This window comes from Lygodium microphyllum, chromosome 12 (assembly GCF_053477565.2).
Source record: "Lygodium microphyllum isolate KBCC chromosome 12, Lygodium_microphyllum_v1.1.10, whole genome shotgun sequence".
Classification (NCBI taxonomy): domain Eukaryota; kingdom Viridiplantae; phylum Streptophyta; class Polypodiopsida; order Schizaeales; family Lygodiaceae; genus Lygodium; species Lygodium microphyllum.
The window spans coordinates 116,431,984-116,451,280 of NC_141146.1; positions in this window are offsets into that span (position 1 = coordinate 116,431,984).

The window sequence follows — 19,297 nt, forward strand, 5'->3', positions numbered from 1 at the left end:
CAACCTTTTCAAATGAAGTCTTATGACATCTAAGGTCACTTTACATATGCTAAATTTATGTAACTACATGCTTACAAGTACTAAGATGAAAAATAATAAGGTAGATGATGCGATTTTAACCCTAATAGTTCCTATGATGTTTTGTTCTCTTAAGTTTAATCCTCTTTATTTCTCACTTGATAGTCATAGTATGACAAGCTAGAGGCCTCTTTCAAGGAATGGTAGGTTCACATGAACTCTATCAACCATATGATCATAGATATGAAGAAAGGGAAGAGTCTCCTCTTCCCCAAGCTACTAACCATCTATTTGTTTGGCATTTGTGCTACGTATGTGGAGTTGCTGGAAGGAGCACATGTCGTGGGCAGATTCATGCTCAAGTACTGATATCAATACCATCCGCTTTGCTGCAGTGCAGTTTTTCATAGCAGTGGGTTTTGTGTGAAAGAAGGGTGCAATGTTGAAGTACATTCGATGGCAAATGTATGGATCACTAGGCACTATAGTGTGAAGAGTAAGTTGGTATGGTTATCCATCATGATTATTTTACATACAAATTACCATGTTGATTTGGTGTCCTCATGCATTTAGGATTACTTATGATTACTACATAGACAAGGAATATATAGTTGAGGTCATCAAAGATGGAAAGACTATAGACAATGTGAAATAGATAAGCCGAGGCCAACAAAACTTATGTGAGTCCCATATTCGAGGACTCATATAGGACAAATAAGGTGAGAGATATTCCACACGACCTCAAGCTAAGTGTTGGCACTGCTAATCCTAAGAACACCAAGGATGATGTGCTAGATGTGCAATACACTAGGGTTGTTGAGAAAGAATCTTCAATTGACAAGATGGTGCCATATGTCGTTGGGGTCAAGGAGGATTCAGATGCCATTGATACCAAAAGGAGGGAGGAAATTTTTTATGTGTTGAAGGGGGGGTAGCAAGGGTGCTCACAAGAAACAAAAACATGCCAAAGAGAACATGGTTCCTAATAGTCATAGAAAGTAGATGGACGAGGTTGCAAGGTCAGAGGTTTGTGAAGAGATTGCTTAGGGAGCAGGTACAAAGATGGGAATAGTTGAGGGTGCAGTTGATAGACTATATGGTGATAGTACAGGAGTTACCAATGCAGATGTTGATCCCGAGATGGCTAGTGTGATAGCAAAATCTCCAGGTGATTACACCTTGTCGGAGCTCTTTTTTGAGGTAGGGACAAAGCACCCTCGTGGTTGTTATAACCAAACCCATGCTTGCAAACTATAGATAGTGTAGAAACGCTATTATTGATGTAATACACATGGGTTTTTTTAATCTCATTTCATCAACTTTTGTTTTAAAACCTGGACATTATTCCCTATTTGCCTTGTGCGCTCTTCTTGATACTGGAATAGATATTCGATTTTAGAATATAGTGCCAAAGTTATGCAAGGTTGTATAGTAGAGGGATACTCTCTAATACTTGGATAGAATATTGTTATAACCACACTTGGCATTGTGTGGTTCTCATCCTTACCACCCACAAGGGTCACCACCAATGCAATAGGAGGGAACTCCACCATTGCGATGGGGCTCTCTTGCTTGGTGGTGATCCATATGGGATTCAAACCATATGTAGGATACCACCAAGTGATAATGGGCCACAATGCCCTTGGGAGGGAGGTGCCTCTCTAGCTTGGTGGTGCTCCATTTGGCTTCAATACATGATGGTCATCTCTTCAACATAATTCCCCAAGATAACATAATCAACATTGATATTTTTAAAAGTTAGAAGATCACTAAGTATCACCAGCCACAGCATCATATTACACTTGACACTTGGATCCCCAAAGGAACACCAAAAAAAGGAGGAATGTACTACAAGAAAATCTATATTGTATCATCAATAAGCATGCTCTTCACAATTTAATCAACCACAAGAAGACAAACAACACCAATTTTCTCAAAATCTTCATGCAACATCATATAACAATTCTCCCACAGATTTACCATAACAAAACTTCAACACATTCATCATATTCTTCATCAAAATAATAAGAGAATACAAAGGAATGCTCTAGTTTGAATGAAAATCATCACATAGCATTCATCTTCAATATTTTCATAGACTTCATAGTCTCTCTCATAATCTCTCACTCATAGATACACTATTTTTTTATCAAAATTGGCTATCTCTCACTCTCTATCTCTCTCAAACGTGTGCTCTCTTAATAGTACATTGGAATAATCAAGAATAATGATTTATAACCCCTCTTTTGTTGTGGATAACCCTCCCAAGAGGTATGTCTGGTATGACAGGTCACCAAATCCACTACAGTGTCCTTTCGTTGCTCAACAGTGCCACTGTCACTTCAGTCTTTACTTGAGTCTTTAGCAACTACTTCTTTCACTTCTTTGAGCTATTTTAAACTTTTATTCATCTCTTTCCAAGGTTAGAAAACTTCCCCAATCTATATATCCATCCCATAGAACACCTATAGAGGCATACAGAATAGAAACAGAACGGAGACAACAGAACAGAGACAGAGGCTCTGTAAAAGCTCAATAAAGGGTCTATAAAAAGTTATCAGAAAGCATTTAGCTCAACTGAAACCATTAAAAACCATAAGAGTCATTCAATAAGCTTCCAAAAACTCTTAAACTCCATCAATCATGATTCCAACCTCTCATACAGAAAGAAAATAGAACAAAAAAAAGCTGAATAGCCTCAATCAAAACCAATCAGACATTATCAAGACATCAACAAAATATCCTCTAAACTATCATGAGATTCTCAAACCTATTCAACCTTATCCAAAACACTCTCAAACACTTTCAAAACAATTCATCAACATAAAAAATCATTCAAAGATCAACCATTTAGTCCACAAAAACAACAAAAATCAACCAAAAATCCAAGTCATTTTAGCAATCAACATATCCCCACACTCAATCAGGGAGCGTCCTCCTGATCTTAGAAAAAGAGAATAAAATTTCAAATTATAGCTCAGCTTGATCTTCCACAACAACTTTAAGAAAATTTATCTAAACACAATCGTAACTCATAACCTGCATCTAATAACAAATGCAATGAAAGGAAAACACATTTATCCATTAACACAACTTAGAAATAGAAAAGCATGACAAACTTATAAAGGATATGAGAGGTTATGCATCTTGAGCTATCCATCCAGCATCATCACCACGAATCTCCAAATAGATAGCTTCTTGAACAAGTTGAATATCCAACCACCATGACCCCATCATAAAGCAAAATAATCATCACACACAAACACTAAACACAAAACAACCATCTGAATGGCACCTCCAAAAGAGAGATATCATTACGCATCATCAAAAAGACATCCATGGATATCAATGAAGATAATCCCACTTAAAATCTTGATGATTTCAGAAATGATCCATGGATAGAGATTCATCTACAATAGTCTTGGGTGGGTTTTGAAAAAATTGTAAGCAACACATCCTCTCCACCAATACAAGATACCAACTAGGCAAGCAAAGGGTATGGAAGTACAATATATCTAGTTTTTGCAGATCAATAATCACATTCACATTCATAAATAACTTGAGGATCATTATCCAATGCTAGTGCATATATGCAAGATACCAAGCAAAGTGAGCAATCAGTCTCACTAAAGGATCTAAAGATTGAGAATACTATTGAGCAAAATATAGATAATTGTGAAAAGCTTGGCTAGCAATTGTCCATTCCCCTAGAATCAATGGCCAATTTATTTTAGGTCATGTAAGAGAATCTACTGAACTCCATCCCCATCGTGAACGGATAGGTAAGCAAAATCATGAAATGAAGAATGAGCTAAAGAGGGATTAGCTGAGAGTTTAGGGGAATCAATTAAATAGGGTGTTAACAAGTATACTAGAAAACTAGAAAGAATGGATGTGGATGGGAAAGGACAAGAAGGTGGAGGAGAAAAACATGATCCTCACAATAAAAGAACAACAGTGAAAATAGGGATCTAAGGAGCACCTTGGGGTTGAAATAAGAGGGGTAAAATAACCTGTGGATTAGATTGATAAAGTGAAAGATAGATTTCATATCTATGGGCCATTTGCTGATGATAATAAGATAAACAAGGCACTGAAGGACCTAAGACAGATATGCGATGATAGGCATCAAAGAAGGAGAAATCAAAAGGAGGTTTCTTGGAAAGGTGGGCTAAGAGGCCCATCCTCAGTTGGTTACTATTTTTCACATGGGTAGAGGCTTTGTTTTAACGTTGATTCACAATCACAGAATCAATCATTATATCCCAAGAAGTCTGAGGGCATTCAGCCACTTTGGAGGAATATGTCTAGAACATCTGATCTATCTACAACTCAAAATTTATGACATACAAAACAACTTGTAATATTATATTTCCCACATACCAAGCCGGTTCTTCATCATCTAGGATCAACAAGTCACCTCGCAAGTACATGTAAGGCATAAGCATGGTATCTATAGTCATAGAATTATCAAAAACCATTCTAACCTCTTCAATCAACAAATTAGAAGACCAAAATCCACTCCAACCATCCTTTGGAAGAGTAAAATCCATCGTGGAAATCTTATTATGAAATGCCAACTTATGTTGATGATGATAATGCACAAAGAAGGAGTGATTTAGAGGAACGAACTCTTGGAATTGCTCAAATGAAGACCACAACAAGTACATTCTTGACTAAAGCCTTTTCACCTTAGCTTAGAATAAAGTGCATAATGTGGCATTTCTTTGAAGGATAACTAAATCTGCAAGAGATAAGGAAGGAGCTAGCCGCACAGAAGGACTTTGTGAAGCAAAACAAGACTGAGCCAATTGTTCCTTGAGATGTTGAATCTGAGTATTGCTCTTGTCTAGGGTAGTTGTAGTTGATTTGAGCTTTGATGTTTGGGTAGCTATCAAAGATTTTATTTTTTTATCCTCCTTCAACAACCAATCCCTCTCCTCAGTCACAATAAGAACTTGGAATTTAGTCTACCAAGTGAGCTTGCAAAGTAGAGATCTCCTCTTTCTAAGTATTAATGACCTTAGTCTATTGCTCTCGTATAGAGATCATTAAAAAAAAAATTGGTGGAGGCTAGTTAAGTATTAGCTTTATTCAACTCCTCCTTGGACTGTTGAACCTCTTTATAAAAAGAAGAATAAAGTTGCTAGATATAAGCAGTAAGTGAGAGTTTAATAGAGCTTTGGATGCCTTTGTACAAAAAGAGAATTGCATCTCATGTCACCAGACATTGCAAAGAAGGAATGGAAATATCCAAAGTACCATCTCTATGTGCTTTGAAAAGTTTTGGTGTTGTAAGGAAAGCAGGCATTGTATTGTAAGATTGAACATGAAACTGAAACAAGAGGAGTGGAAATTGGTACTGACTCAGCCACTCACTTAAGACACTTCCTTTGAATGACCATAGGAGGGGGAGAATCAACATCCTCAATGCTAACAACATCATCTTTAGTAGGATGAGGAAAAACCTTTGAAGGATCAATTGGTAGTGTGGGAATTTCTTTCGTAGGGGTAGCATATGTCAAGAAAACATAAAGGTAAGAACCAAAAGTGACATTAGTCGCACTACCCCTCGTGGCTCTCCTAAACTATTGATCCATTTTAGCTAGGAGATATGAACTCCAATTAATGGTGATACCTTTTAGCACCATGTGGGAAACTGTAAATAACTCCTTCAAAAGATAATTAGAAGGGGTTTCGCAGGCATAACCCTATCCTGAAGGAGCTAGCACGACTGTTTCTAGGAAGGATTGGAAATCATGGAAACTAACTCTAAAGGAGTGATAACCTGCTTAGGATCCAAGATATCCTAGGTCTCCTTTTGTAACAGCTTCTAAATATCCTCATTGGAGAATAGTTCATGGGCAGTAGGAAAAGGTTTCCCATGGTATGGTAAAGAAAGAGCTTTGCTGAGGCTCTTAGGCACCATGCGGATAACTGTACCATGAACATGTCCATACCTCTTGTTGTACAAGGTTAAGAACTCAGCACACATGTCAAAGTCATCTCGGACAAGTGGCAGTGGAAAGTCACCAATTTGGATAACCCAACCTTAGCAATAACGTTTGAATCATGCAACACCAAGAGAACATACTGGACTGGGGGAGGAGGAGTACGAGACGCCATTCAGATGGTTCATACACACACCACACATACACACAAACAATCACAAGGAATGCCTAGACAAGGGTGCGAATGCAAATAATTCTGAATGTGCTCTAAACAACTAACGTGATGGAAAAAACCTCAACCATTTGGGTGTTTTTGCTTTAGGTTTTTTTTTTTAAATAAAAAAGTTAGATCAAGGGGATGTGTATTAGTGAATTATAACAATTGGAATCATGTTGTGCTGGGTTATGTTTTGGTTTTCTTCACTTGGAGGTTTGTATTTGTTATTGTTTTCCTTTTCATGTTGTATTGGCATGGTTGTGTTTGATTTTTATTTTACATTCATTTCAAATAGCAAATTGTTGCTGAAAATCAAACAGGGAAATCCACCTTTTTTTTAAATAAATTTTTGACTATTTTTCTAATTTTGAAAAGAATGTTTCAAGAATTTACTCATTTCAAGAGTTAGTTCATATTCAAATAAATATTTTTCAATTTTTTTGAATGGATTCAACTTATGTCATTATGCCATAATTATGGAAGGAATTTGCTAGAATTACTATAAAAAATTTATAATTTTTTCTAATTTTAATGATTTTGTAGAGATTTTATTGAGTTTTAATGAAATTTTATAGTTTTATGAAGTTGTTTTATGTTTTTTTAATTTTGATTGGAAATTTTTCACTTAATGGAAAATTATCAATTTTTTCAAAAAAAGACTTTATATGCTATTTTTCTATAATTTTTATAATTTAATTTAAACTTTTAATTATTTTTGGAAAATATTTAATGTTTTTGTGATTTCTTTCAAAATTTAAAATTTCGAGAATAGGATACTGGGTGCGCACTGTGTTTCGACTGCATGTGAACAACAACTCCACAACACAAATGAAACATGACATGCTTCCTCGTGCATGAGTGGGGGCTTACAATGCACAAATGCACACAGATCTTCTAGAAGGTTAGTCACATGGGTATGAAACCCCGAAGATTGATCAACAACACAATACCTCTGGCATGCGGGCTGTTTGCAAGGTGGAGAGGGCATTTGCATAGAGGGTAAGGATAAAGGTGGGGGTAAGTTACACTAGGGAAAAATGTGAATGAGGGAGAGAAATTAAGGGTTGGAAGGTGTGGGCAGGTAGGTGGGTGGGTAGGGGGTAAGTGGCAAGGGGCAGGTAGTAGGGTAGGTGGCAGGGAGCAGGCAGCAAGGGCAACAAGGGGTGGAAAGGGGAGAGGAGAGGGAATGAAAGGGGGGAGGGATATGGTGGAAAGGGAGGGAGGAGGAAGGAGGGGGGAGAGGGGGAGAGAATGCACAAAGAAGGGGGCTTGAGGGGGGAGAGAGAGAGAGAGAGAGAGAGAGAGAGAGAGAGAGAGAGAGAGAGAGAGAGAGAGAGAGAGAGGGAGGGAGGGAGGGAGGGAGGGAGGGAGGGAGAGAGAGGGAGGGAGGGAGGGAGGGAGGGAGGGAGGGAAGGAGGGAGGGAGGGAGGAGCAGAGGGACGATGAGACAGTTGGGAGGGTGGGAATTTTTTTTTGGTTATTATTATTATTATTATTAAAATAGGTATAAATCATATCCCCCCGTCCCGCACATGAATGTAGGCGGGGGGTAAAAAATTTTGCATTGATGAGAATGGCCAAGGGTGGGTGAAAACCCCGATGATAGAACGCAACATGATGAATGCCAGAAACACGTGTCAATGTGAAAATCTACCGTGTACACAACACGGGGGAGGGGGGAGAGGGGCGAAAATTCAAAAATTGAATGGAATTTTAATTCAGAGAGATCTGGGCATCGGATAAAGATGCCATAAAAAGAAAATTTGGGTAAGGCGACTGAAGGAATGGCACGGACAATGCGGTTGGCGCGTTTGTCAGCAAACACGAGGGTTCATGTGGAAAAAGATGAAGAATCGGCCACTAAAAAGTAGACAAAAATTAATTTCGCAAAATTCGTCAGTCGAAACAAAATGCAAAAAAAAAAAGAAACATTGTTTCTAATGAGGAGTCGAATAGCCCTATTAGGTGAGAGCACGGTTTTGATGAGAATAGGACCCATTCATATGGAAAAAATGAGAAAAGCATACTTAAAAATAGAATTAAAAACTAATTTAAAAAATCCAAAAGTTGAAATGGAATGCAATAAGAAGGAAAAATGTGTGGAGTGACAATATGGATAGGACTGTCTAGTCAAGGCATGGTTCCTATAGCAAATGGCAAGGTTCGCAAGGACAAAAAGAAAAAACATACCCGAAAATCTAAACACAAATTCATTCCAAACAATCCGTAAGTTAGAGCAACGAGCAACAAAAAATAAAAATGTCCAAGGAATGACGGGTGATAGGGCTATCAGGTCAAAACATGATTCTGGGGCAAGAAAGGCACGTTCACATGGAAAAAGAGCAAAAATACGTAAAGAAACACAATTAAAAAATTAATAACAAAAAATAGGATGGTTGAAACGAGGGGGAGGAAAAAGGAAACATGTTTGGGGAAACTAATAGCTCAAGGCTATCTAGACATATTGGCATTTTGACGAGAAAAGAGTGTATTCACATGGAAAAAAAAATCGTCTAAAAAATAAACCTACAAATACACAAAAATGGATAACGGCCAATCCATGCATTGAAAAGAGGGACTATAAAAAGTAAAAGAGTTTGAGAAAAGGGAAAGATTAGGGCTATCACATCAAATTGTAGTTTTAACTCAAAAAAGATGTGTTCGCATGGAAATGCATCCTAATCGCATGAAATTTTTCAATAATTAATAGCTCATGAATTGTGGCTCAAAACTAAGGGCTATAAAAAGGAAAATTGGCAAGTTCAAATGGACAAACAAGGTTGTATGATCAAATTGTAATGTCACTTATCGTAGAAGGCATTCACAAGGAGGATCAACAAAATGATAAAATCACCCAAATGGTTAGAGACGACCACAAAGCCAGGATAAAATAGGACGTGTGGATGAGGAAGGGACCTCAACAAGGCAGAAAGAAAACAAGATCTCATGTAAGGATCGATTAACAAGATGCTCACAAATGTATGCAACCAAGACGCGTAGGGACGTGTCCCTAGACGTAACAAGTGAATAGATCAGGTTGAGTAATCAATAGGGACCTACATTTGACAACAATCCAAACCTATACATCCTTACACTTAAAAGATATCATACACATAAATGAACGTAAGAGGTAGGGTTAGAAACACTTGGCACATTCAGTTGGTTGATGCAGATAGTCGTTGACATGCATTGGGGAGTAGAAATCACCCACAAGAGGCACTAAAGCTCACCACAACATGCTTTAGACATAGCAAGAACCATGAAGCAACATCGAGAGAGATAGCGTTGTTGATGAAGAGCTGGTTAATTTATCAATGCGAGGTATACATCACTCAATCTCGACAATCTCTCATGTTGGAATGATAGATCAATCACTTGCCCCATAACTCACATCACTCAAAGAGAATGATTGAAACCTATATCTCATACCCCATTTAGAAATCAACAAGAGGGATGATTCAAAAGGAGTATGCCAACATGCACAATTGATGGTATGTCCCACAACTAATCTAGCATAGATGCAAGAAGGAAGGCGAGGGAGCCTTATCATGCTATGCACCAAATAGAGTAAGGTGTGTAGTGATGCCGAAGGCATAAGGAAACAAGAAGGTAGGTGATGTTGATTGTCGTAACGTCCCTCAATTCTCACCTCTCAGTTGATGAAAGGGAAATCAATCACGGAAAAAGATATCGGGAGGATACTAATGAGTAGCCAAGAGCTTGGCTATGTTTGCATACCATGGGGTTACAGTTTTTACTAGAAATAGGGAAGCATCAGAAAGGACTGGGTCATCATGTTTCTCTTTGTTGCTTTGAGGGATTGTCATTCTCTGTGTAACTTTGAGAGGGAAACCTCCTTGGGACAAAATTAGGACCGAACTCTCTAGGATTTGGTCTAATATCCTACGTGGTCATATTGGATTCCAACAAGTTGAATCTCGATTCTTCTTCTTTCTTCCTTCTTTCATACATCTCCTTCATAGAGAGTAGATATCTTCTATATGGTTCTTTCTTAAACAATATGAACAGAAGGCTCCAAGGATGGTTGTTTTTTGAGTATATTCAATGGCTAAATGTCTCACTTGATGGCACTTTCCACACCATGTATTAGATTGCATCACATCTCTTCCACCTCTTGTGGGATTGGATATGTTAGTAGTATTCACCCTTAGCATCTGTAGTTGTTCTATAATCACATCCATTAGCTCCTTCTTCATGCTTGCAATTGAGTTGGATAGGTTGTCCTTCAAATTTTCTCCTCCTAGAGTACTTGTAGTAGGGTTTGGGAAGCCATCATTGCATAGACTGGTTGGGTTAATCTAGAGGGTCCTCTGTTCTGATTTTGACTTAGAGCTCCTATTGAGACTGGTGGTTGTTGATTCCAATTTAGTAGGGTTCCACTGTTGTTGTTGAGTTGCCATTAGGGGAACTATTTGAGGACACTATTGATGCTACGGTTGAACCATCATTTGAGGTATTGTTGTTTGCAACCACTGTGGATTTGGTTTACTATACTATGGTACTATTTGTATCTCAAGGTAGGGATAGGAAAAAATTCCCCTAGGACTACATTTGGTGGGTATACCATTCGAGGCATGGAAGGAGGTAAGACTCCTCTTCCTGAAGTCATCAATAGCCTTGCTTCAACTTCATCATAAAGCCTTTCACTTTCCACTACAGCTTATAGGTTGATTGGTCTTCTCAAGTCAACAAACTTATGAACTTCTAGTTGTAGGCCTCTAAGAAAAACTCCCTTCTCCATCTCTTGAGTATGAATTCCATTCTAGAGACATATCTTCTAGTTGTTCACCAAAGGATTGACTTAGATTCATGAACTCCTCTTGTATCCACTCTTCAAAACCTTCATCCTTGAATTTAGTGAGAAAGGCCAACTTTCGAATATCCCATGTGCCAAAAGTTCCTGCTACTTGTCTCTCATACCACTGAAACACCACACCTTTGAAAGTGATGGAAAACATCGCCAAAACCAATGCTCATGGGTTCTTGCATTGATGGCTACACATGCTACCATGAACTCAACTACATGAAGATTAGGGTCTTCATTGTACTCTCCCTTAAAGATGGGAAATGGGACTACATTTGTTGGCCTATCATCAATATTTCTAAGACAAATTTGACTAGAAAGGTGACCTTGAGTCGTGAGATGGGGACTTTTGTAAAGAGTACCGCAAGGGTGTCAAAGGAGGCTTTTGCTTTGCGAGCTTATTCTTGGCTTTGAATTTGTCTTCTCTCTTCTCACATACGTATGGACTCATTCTAGTGCTTGCCTCTTGATTGCATCATTCATCAAGGAGTTATCTCCACCTAGTTTTTCTATACTCAACAAAACAAAATCAAAAGGGTCTTAGTCTCTGGAGGACTCTCTTGACAACATTTCTTCTACTTTACTCTTTTCAACGTCTCTAAATTCAACTTGCATTCCACTACAGAGGGAAAGATATTAAGTTTTGAAGATATTGAAACTTATCCTTTCTAAGGATCGTCATAGTGTTATTGTCTTGATAATACCAACTTTGGAGGGTTTCAATAGCATGGGTTGTGAAGAATACTCTATCTACTAGCTTCTAGTGGATTGCTAATTGACAAACAGAAGGTTGTCAGTGCACCAAGTATCCCATGTATCTTGCTGTTGAGCATCCACAAACAAATTCCAACTCTTTTCCTTCTTGTTCTTGTGAACTTCAACTGACCACAACTCTTGAAGCTTCTTCACAATCTCCCACTTGATGATATCTAGAAACTCTTCAATGAAAGCCAAATTTTCTATGGATGGTCGTTCTCTCTGTTTCTACTCTTCAATTTTCTCCCAAACAATTTGCCACCAAGATGCACATCTCTATTGCTTCAGTAGGGAGCAGAAATAGTCCACCACATAGAGCCTACATCAAGATGATAATATGTTTTCACCATTATGGGATAAATTTCTTGTAGAAACTGGATTTGGTAATGAGAATTTCCAATTCTTTAGTGGTAGAAGGAACTTTGCAAGCATCCATTTAATTCTTCTCCTCTTAGCAATGCCATTTCCTTCATTTTCAACCCCTCCTAATGCCTCTTGATGGCAATTTTCCCTAGTTTTACACCAAAAACATGGAGACCAAGAGAAACACTAAGAAAACAGTGAATCTAATGCAACAAAATCTATCTTGTATCAGCAACAAGCATATTCTTCATAATTTAATCAACCACAAGAAGAAAAACAACACCGATTTTCTCAAATCTTCATGCAACATCATATAACAATTCTCCCATGGATTTATCACAAAATAACGTCAGCACATTCTTCATATTCTTCATCAAAAGAATAAGAGAACACAAAGAAATGCTCCATTTTGAATGGAAATCATTACATAGTATTCATGTTCAATAGTTTCATAGTCTTCATAGTCTCTCTCATAATCTCTCACTCATAAATACATTGTTTTTCATCAAAGTTGCATATCTCTCACTCTTGATCTCTCTCATACATGCTCTCTCTCAATAGTGCATTGGAATAATCAAGAATAACCATCCATAGCCCCTCCTTGGTTGTGGATACCCCTCCCAAGAGGTATGTCTAATATGAAAGGTCACTAGAGCCACTACATTGTCCTTTTGTAGCTCAACAGTGTCACTATCACTTTACTCTTCACTTGAGTCTTTAGTAGCTACTTCTTTCACTTCTTTGAGCTATTTTGAACTCATATTTATCTCTTCCTAAGGTTAGAAAACTTTTCCAAGCTATATATCTATATATCCATCCCATAGAACACCTACAAAGGCATACAAAACACAAACAGAACAGAGACATAGGCTTTATAGAAGCTCAATAACAGAGAATCTATACAAAGTCATCAGAAAGCATGTAGCTCAAGTAAAACAATTCAAAACCATCAATAATCATTCAATAATATTCCGAACACTCTTAAAATCCATCAATCATCATTTGAACCTATCATACAGAAAGAAAATAGAACAAAATAGAAGTTAAACAGACTCGATCAGAATGAATGAGACACTATCAAGTCATCAACAAAGCATATAAGAACATCATGTCTACTCTAAAAACTATTATGATCTTCTCAAACCTATTCAACCTTATCCAAAACACTCTCAAAAACTTTCAAAATAATTAATCAATATCCAAAAGAAATAAAAAATCAACCATTCAGTCCACAAACCAATAAAAATCAACCAAAAAATCAAGTGATTTCATTAGTCAACAACACTTGTGGTTCTCACCCTTGCCATCCATAAGGGTCACCACTAAGTAATAAAAGGGAGCTCCACTACTGTGATGGGGCTTTCTTTCTTAATGGTGATCCATGTGGAGTTTATAGTACAAAAATCCAAGATATCATAATCAACATTGATATTTTTAAAAGCCAAGAGATTACCATATATTACCACCCACAATATCCTATCACACTTGGCACTTGTGACTCTCACACTTACTACCCATGAGAGTCACCACCAAGCAATATGAGGTAAATCCACTATTATGATGGGGATCTCTTGCTTAGTGGTGACCCATGCAAGGTTCATAGCACATGAAGGTCACCACTAAGAGATAACACGCCATATCAACACTATGGTCACCTCCTCAACATAATTAACCAAGATACTATGATCACCATGTATTACCACCCATAACATCGTATCACACTTGGCACTTGTGATTCTCACCCTCAAGGGAGCATGAGGACCCTACTACACAATAGAAGGAAACTCTACTACTGTAATGGGGCTCTCTCACTTGGTGGTGACCTATGTGAGGTTCATAGTATATGAAGATAACCACTGAGTTATAATAGGCCATATCAACATGATGGATACCTGCTCAATGTAATTTCCCAAGACATCAAAATTAACATTGATATTTTTAAAACCTTAGTGATCACCACCTATCACCACATACAACATCGTATCACACTTGGCACTTGTAGTTCTCACCCCCGCCACCCACCATGAGGGTTACCACCAAGCGATAAGAAGGAACTCCACTACTGTAATGGGACTCTCTTTCCTGCTGATGGTGACCCATGCAGGGTTCACATCATACAAAGTCACCACCAAGAAAAAAAAAGTCATATCAACACGATGGTCACCTCCTCAACATAAATTTCCAAGACACCATAATCAGCATTGATATTTTTAAAAGCTAAGAGATCAACACCTATCACCATTCATAACTTCGTATCACCTCATAATCATAACATAATCACCACTCAAATATTTAAAAGGCCTAAGATCATCACATATTACTACCTACAACATCATTACATTACTGCATAATTATCCAAAAGGGCATTGATATTGAAAATTTGACATCTTTCTTGGTGGTGACCTATGTAGGGTTCACATCACACACCAGCTGGAGCAATGCATACATTTGGTCTTTCAAGGCTGATGTGAATAACCTTCCATCTAAATGAAGAAATCAGTCACCAATCAAGTCAAGTCACCTTCAACATCATATATTAGACATTCCCTAGAATAGGCCAGTGGTTGGACATGGATCTTGAATCCACCCTTCAAGCCAAGACTCACTAGTATCCATTAGGTATGACAGATTACCATGGGGCTCAACCTCTAGCATGTAGGAACTAAAAGCTAAGAAAATTTTATATTCATTATTTAGGGACTTGTAGTGAGAGTTCTCCAAGGGTATGGTGTTGCTGGCATTGCACTCAGGGTGTTTTTCCCACACTTTCTGCAAGCTCTTTAATAATGCAGGATTTTTTTAATATTTCTCATCAATATAAGGAATATGGTGAAAAATCTATTTCCACACTTCACAATCTTCTTGAGATATTGCATTTATTCATAGAAAAATAGGAATGCAAGCCTTAATAAATAAGAAAACTATAGAATAATATAGAAATACAAATGCTCTCCAAGTAGCTTGACCTGTAAATTTTTTTTTTGTTGGATAGTGTGTAGACGAAACATGCAAAAAAAAAAAATCATTAGCTTTGGCTTCCTACAATGGCTTCAAACCATGACACTTGCTTTAGCTGAGAATGCCAACATGCAAATTTTGGCTTTATACCTCACCATATAATAACAATTCTCACTAACTTGGATTTTTTAAGACCCCTGCAAAACAACTAAAGTCTTGCTTAAAAAGTTCTTTTGATTCCTTCAAGAGTTCCACATTGAAATCAATAATTATGAATTTTCCCTTGGTTTTGCAAGAACATCACATGGAAGATTACTTTCCACAATGGACTCTTCTTCAAGCCGCCAAGCTCTTGGGAATACAAAATAAGTTAACAAATGAAATATATGCAAGAGACTAAACAAATAGCTAAACTCAAAAGTGGTTGAGTTACATATTATCTTCACTTGGTCATCTCTGCTCATTTTTAGGAATCATAATGGGCTCCCCTTCTCCCTCAAGCTTCCTTTTTTTCTCTCTAGAGATAGGAGTCGTAGTAAGCTCCTCCTTTCCCTCCAGTTTCCCCTCTTGCTCGTCACAGACACAGTATGCTCAATGGGTATTTCCATGTGCATTTTCACATCTAGGTTTAGGATCCCCTAGCACCTCTTTCTTGAACCACCAGAGTCATGACTAAGAACCTTGAAGTCCTTGTCTATAGCATGGCTATTTACATATACCATATTAGCCCCACAAACTACAAAGTTCAGCAAGAAAACCCATAACAAATAAGGAAAGGAGAATAAGATAGACAATATGAAAAAGAAGCAAATAGTTACTTACTCTCCTAAATATATCCCGTGTGAGCCAAACTCTTGACCACTTCCAAGATTCAATGATAACATCTAGCTTTTATACAAGTGTCATTTGTATTGAGAGTGGTAGTAAAACACAGGGATGGTAATAGTGCCTATTGGCTAGTATTAAAGAACCCACCACATAGGCAAAGTCTAAAGACTTCCCACAAGCAATGCAAGTCCTCAAAACATGGATTGTGTTGCCTTCATCCACAACTTGGGATCTGGAAAAGAATGAAAGCCTTAAGCCTTCTACCTCCCTCCATTTCTACAATCAATATTTTAAGAAAATCACTCTAGGCTTGGGCCTCTTAACTCTTGGTTGTGAGAAAATCATATTCCATCTACAAGATAAACATGAAAATGTTATCATCATTAAAGAGTACCAAACAATACAAATGTTATCAAAAATCACCAAAAGATAAGTCACAATGTATCAAAATACACAAAAAATATACCAAAATGTTTTAGAAGGTATCAACATGCACAAATAGTTGGGTGCAAAATGTACTATAATGTATACAATAAAAGTGTCCAAAAGTACCGAATAGTACAATTGAGCACCAATCAACATCTGATATTCAAAAATAAAAAGGACCAAACAATACCAAAAATATCAGAAAGCACCAAGTGATGAGGGGCCCTCTGCCAAGGGATGGGGATCCTCCACATCAACAAGCGATGGAGAGTACCAAAAAATATTTGATATTTATTAAAAATTATCAAACATTATCAAAATACCCTAAAAATACCAAGAAATGGGGGTTCTTTCCTAAGCAATAGAGGGCCCTCTGCCAAGAGATGGGGAGTACCAAACAATATTTGATATTCAAAATAAAAAGTACCAAGCAATATCAAAAATAACAAAAAATGTATCAAGTGATGGAGGGTCCTCTACCAAGCCATGGAGAGCCCTCTGAAAAAGTTCACATGAAGGTCACCACCAAGAAATGGAGGGCCCTATGCTGCAGTTAGAGTCCTCCCTCACTTGGTGGTGACCCATACAATGATTGGTACATATGAAGGTCACCACCAAGTGAGTGGGCACCCTCTACCCCAATGAGGGGCCTCTCTCACTTGATGGTGACCTATATGTCATATAGTGCACATGAGGATCACCACCAAGTGATATGAATACCCTTTGCTATAGTGAGGGGCTCCTCTTGCTTGGTAGTGACCCATATAGTATTCAATACACACGTGAGGGTCAAAACCAAGCCTAATATACCAAAATTTTTCAAAATGTGCAAAATTATTTCAATGAAAATATACAAAAAGTATTTAAATCTTCTAAAATGATCCATATTTTTCAAAAGATACCAAAATAAATACAAAATTATATAATAAAGTACATTAGCTATCAAAAGAAAAGGATGATGCCAAAAGGTAAGGCAAAAGTACTTATTGAGCTTTTACCTCTTGGGCAAGAACTTGTAAATCCTCAATGATTTCAAGTCAACAGAGCACTTGTATTGAGTCATTTAGAGAAATATCCACTTCATTTAGCTCTTCAACATCAGGTGGACCTTATTAGTGTAGCTCCTTTGGGCATTGCTCAAGCATGGTAATGTTGTTCTTAATTTTCTTGGCCATGGCATTAGAATCCTCAACCCTTACTAAGATCTCCTTCTTTCATTTGGAGAGATGCACTTAGCTCATGTAATCTAATCAAATTTTGCATTAGCTTGTCAAAACCCTCTCAGCAATGCCTTACAAATCAAAAATATCAACTATTTGGAAGGTCCTGACTTGAAAGCATAATCCTCTTTTTGTGCACATATTTCTTGTATCCTATGTGTAGTCAGTTTTTCTATTTGACCCATGTGTGCCACCTTGAATATGCAATTTTCCCTCCTCCAACTATTCAATTTTCCAGCCCTTGAGGCTTGCTTTTGCACATGTCTGGCATAGTCACCCCAAAATTTATCCATGCAATCTAAAGCACGGCAAGGTCTTCCTTTATAGCACTACATCTCTCAAATGTGTAGCACCAAGCAAACCTTGTCATGATCTCCATACATGATAGGGAGGCTTGATAAACCTTGTGGAAGAGTAGTCTATGGTCCTCAAAAAATTCAAGCTATATATAGTTCATGTATATCTTGGCATTCTTTTGATGCTCCAGCTTGAAGACTATGAGCTATTGTTTGTTTAAGAGATCACCATTGGTCAAGTTTTCAGTGATCTTCCCCTTAACACTCGGGCCATACTACTCGTGTAGTTCCTATATTGTAAAGCACAATTTGTTGAGTATTGGGTACTCATTCCTTTTGTTTTTCCTTGCAATGAACAAATATCTAATTATGTGTTGCATGGAACCCAAAATTCATCCAATAACTAACTATATATGATTATGCAAGTGATGATGCGATTGCTTATCCCTCATCCTCATTGCCAACCTATTTCACTACTGAGACAAAGTGTTTTCTATAATCTCACCAAAGAGATCATTTGTCATCTCTAGTGTCAGGACATCAGCTGTGGGGCTCACTCTTGATGTGCATTTGCATGCTAGAGGCCTCATACAAGTTGAGGAAAATGGAACCCAAAAAGCCTAAATCTTTGCACCTTTAGCTTGCACAAAAGATTCTAGGAAGAAAAAACCTTGGCACAACAGTCCTCACTGAGTAAGAAGAATAGGCCACCACGTAGGAAGAAAGATATTGAAAGAATATGAATTGTGAGAAGCACAATCATCGCATGGACATTCAATAATCTAATCATGCAAGTAGCCGTGTCTTCGTGTGAGCTTTAAAGCTCTATCACTACATGGACATTTGATAATCTAATCATGTGGATTCTATTCAAGCTTCACTTCTTTCAATTTTTTATATGCCATTTTACTTTCAACTTTGTGTTGTATAGGTTTCTTGAGTGTTAGGATTTTACATATAGCCCTACTATTCATGGGATACTTTCTTTTGGACCTTGCCATTTCCACTAGCATGGAAAATTCAAACCTTACCAATCCATAGACAGTCATCATGAATTTACACTTTTCATAATTATGATTACAGAGATAAATATATAACCAAAAGATGCAAATCACAATTATATTTCTATGTACTAAGCCTATCTATCTTATACTTATGCAAACCAAATATATATGTCCTAAAAAGACAAAATCATTTCTATCCAATCAAACATGCTAGAGGTATACTTCCCTAATGTATGTCCATTGTAGAGTTGGGAGTTTGTTTGTGCAATAGTATCAAGAGTAGATTCTTTTGCTTGCTTCATGGGGGAATCTTGATTTTGCTTACACTAGCACCATGCCCTGATTAAATGTCCTCCCCTGACTCTATTTTTGGTGATCTCACAATGGTGCCATAGCATCATGTTGATGCTTGAACCAACATCCATGGGGTGCACT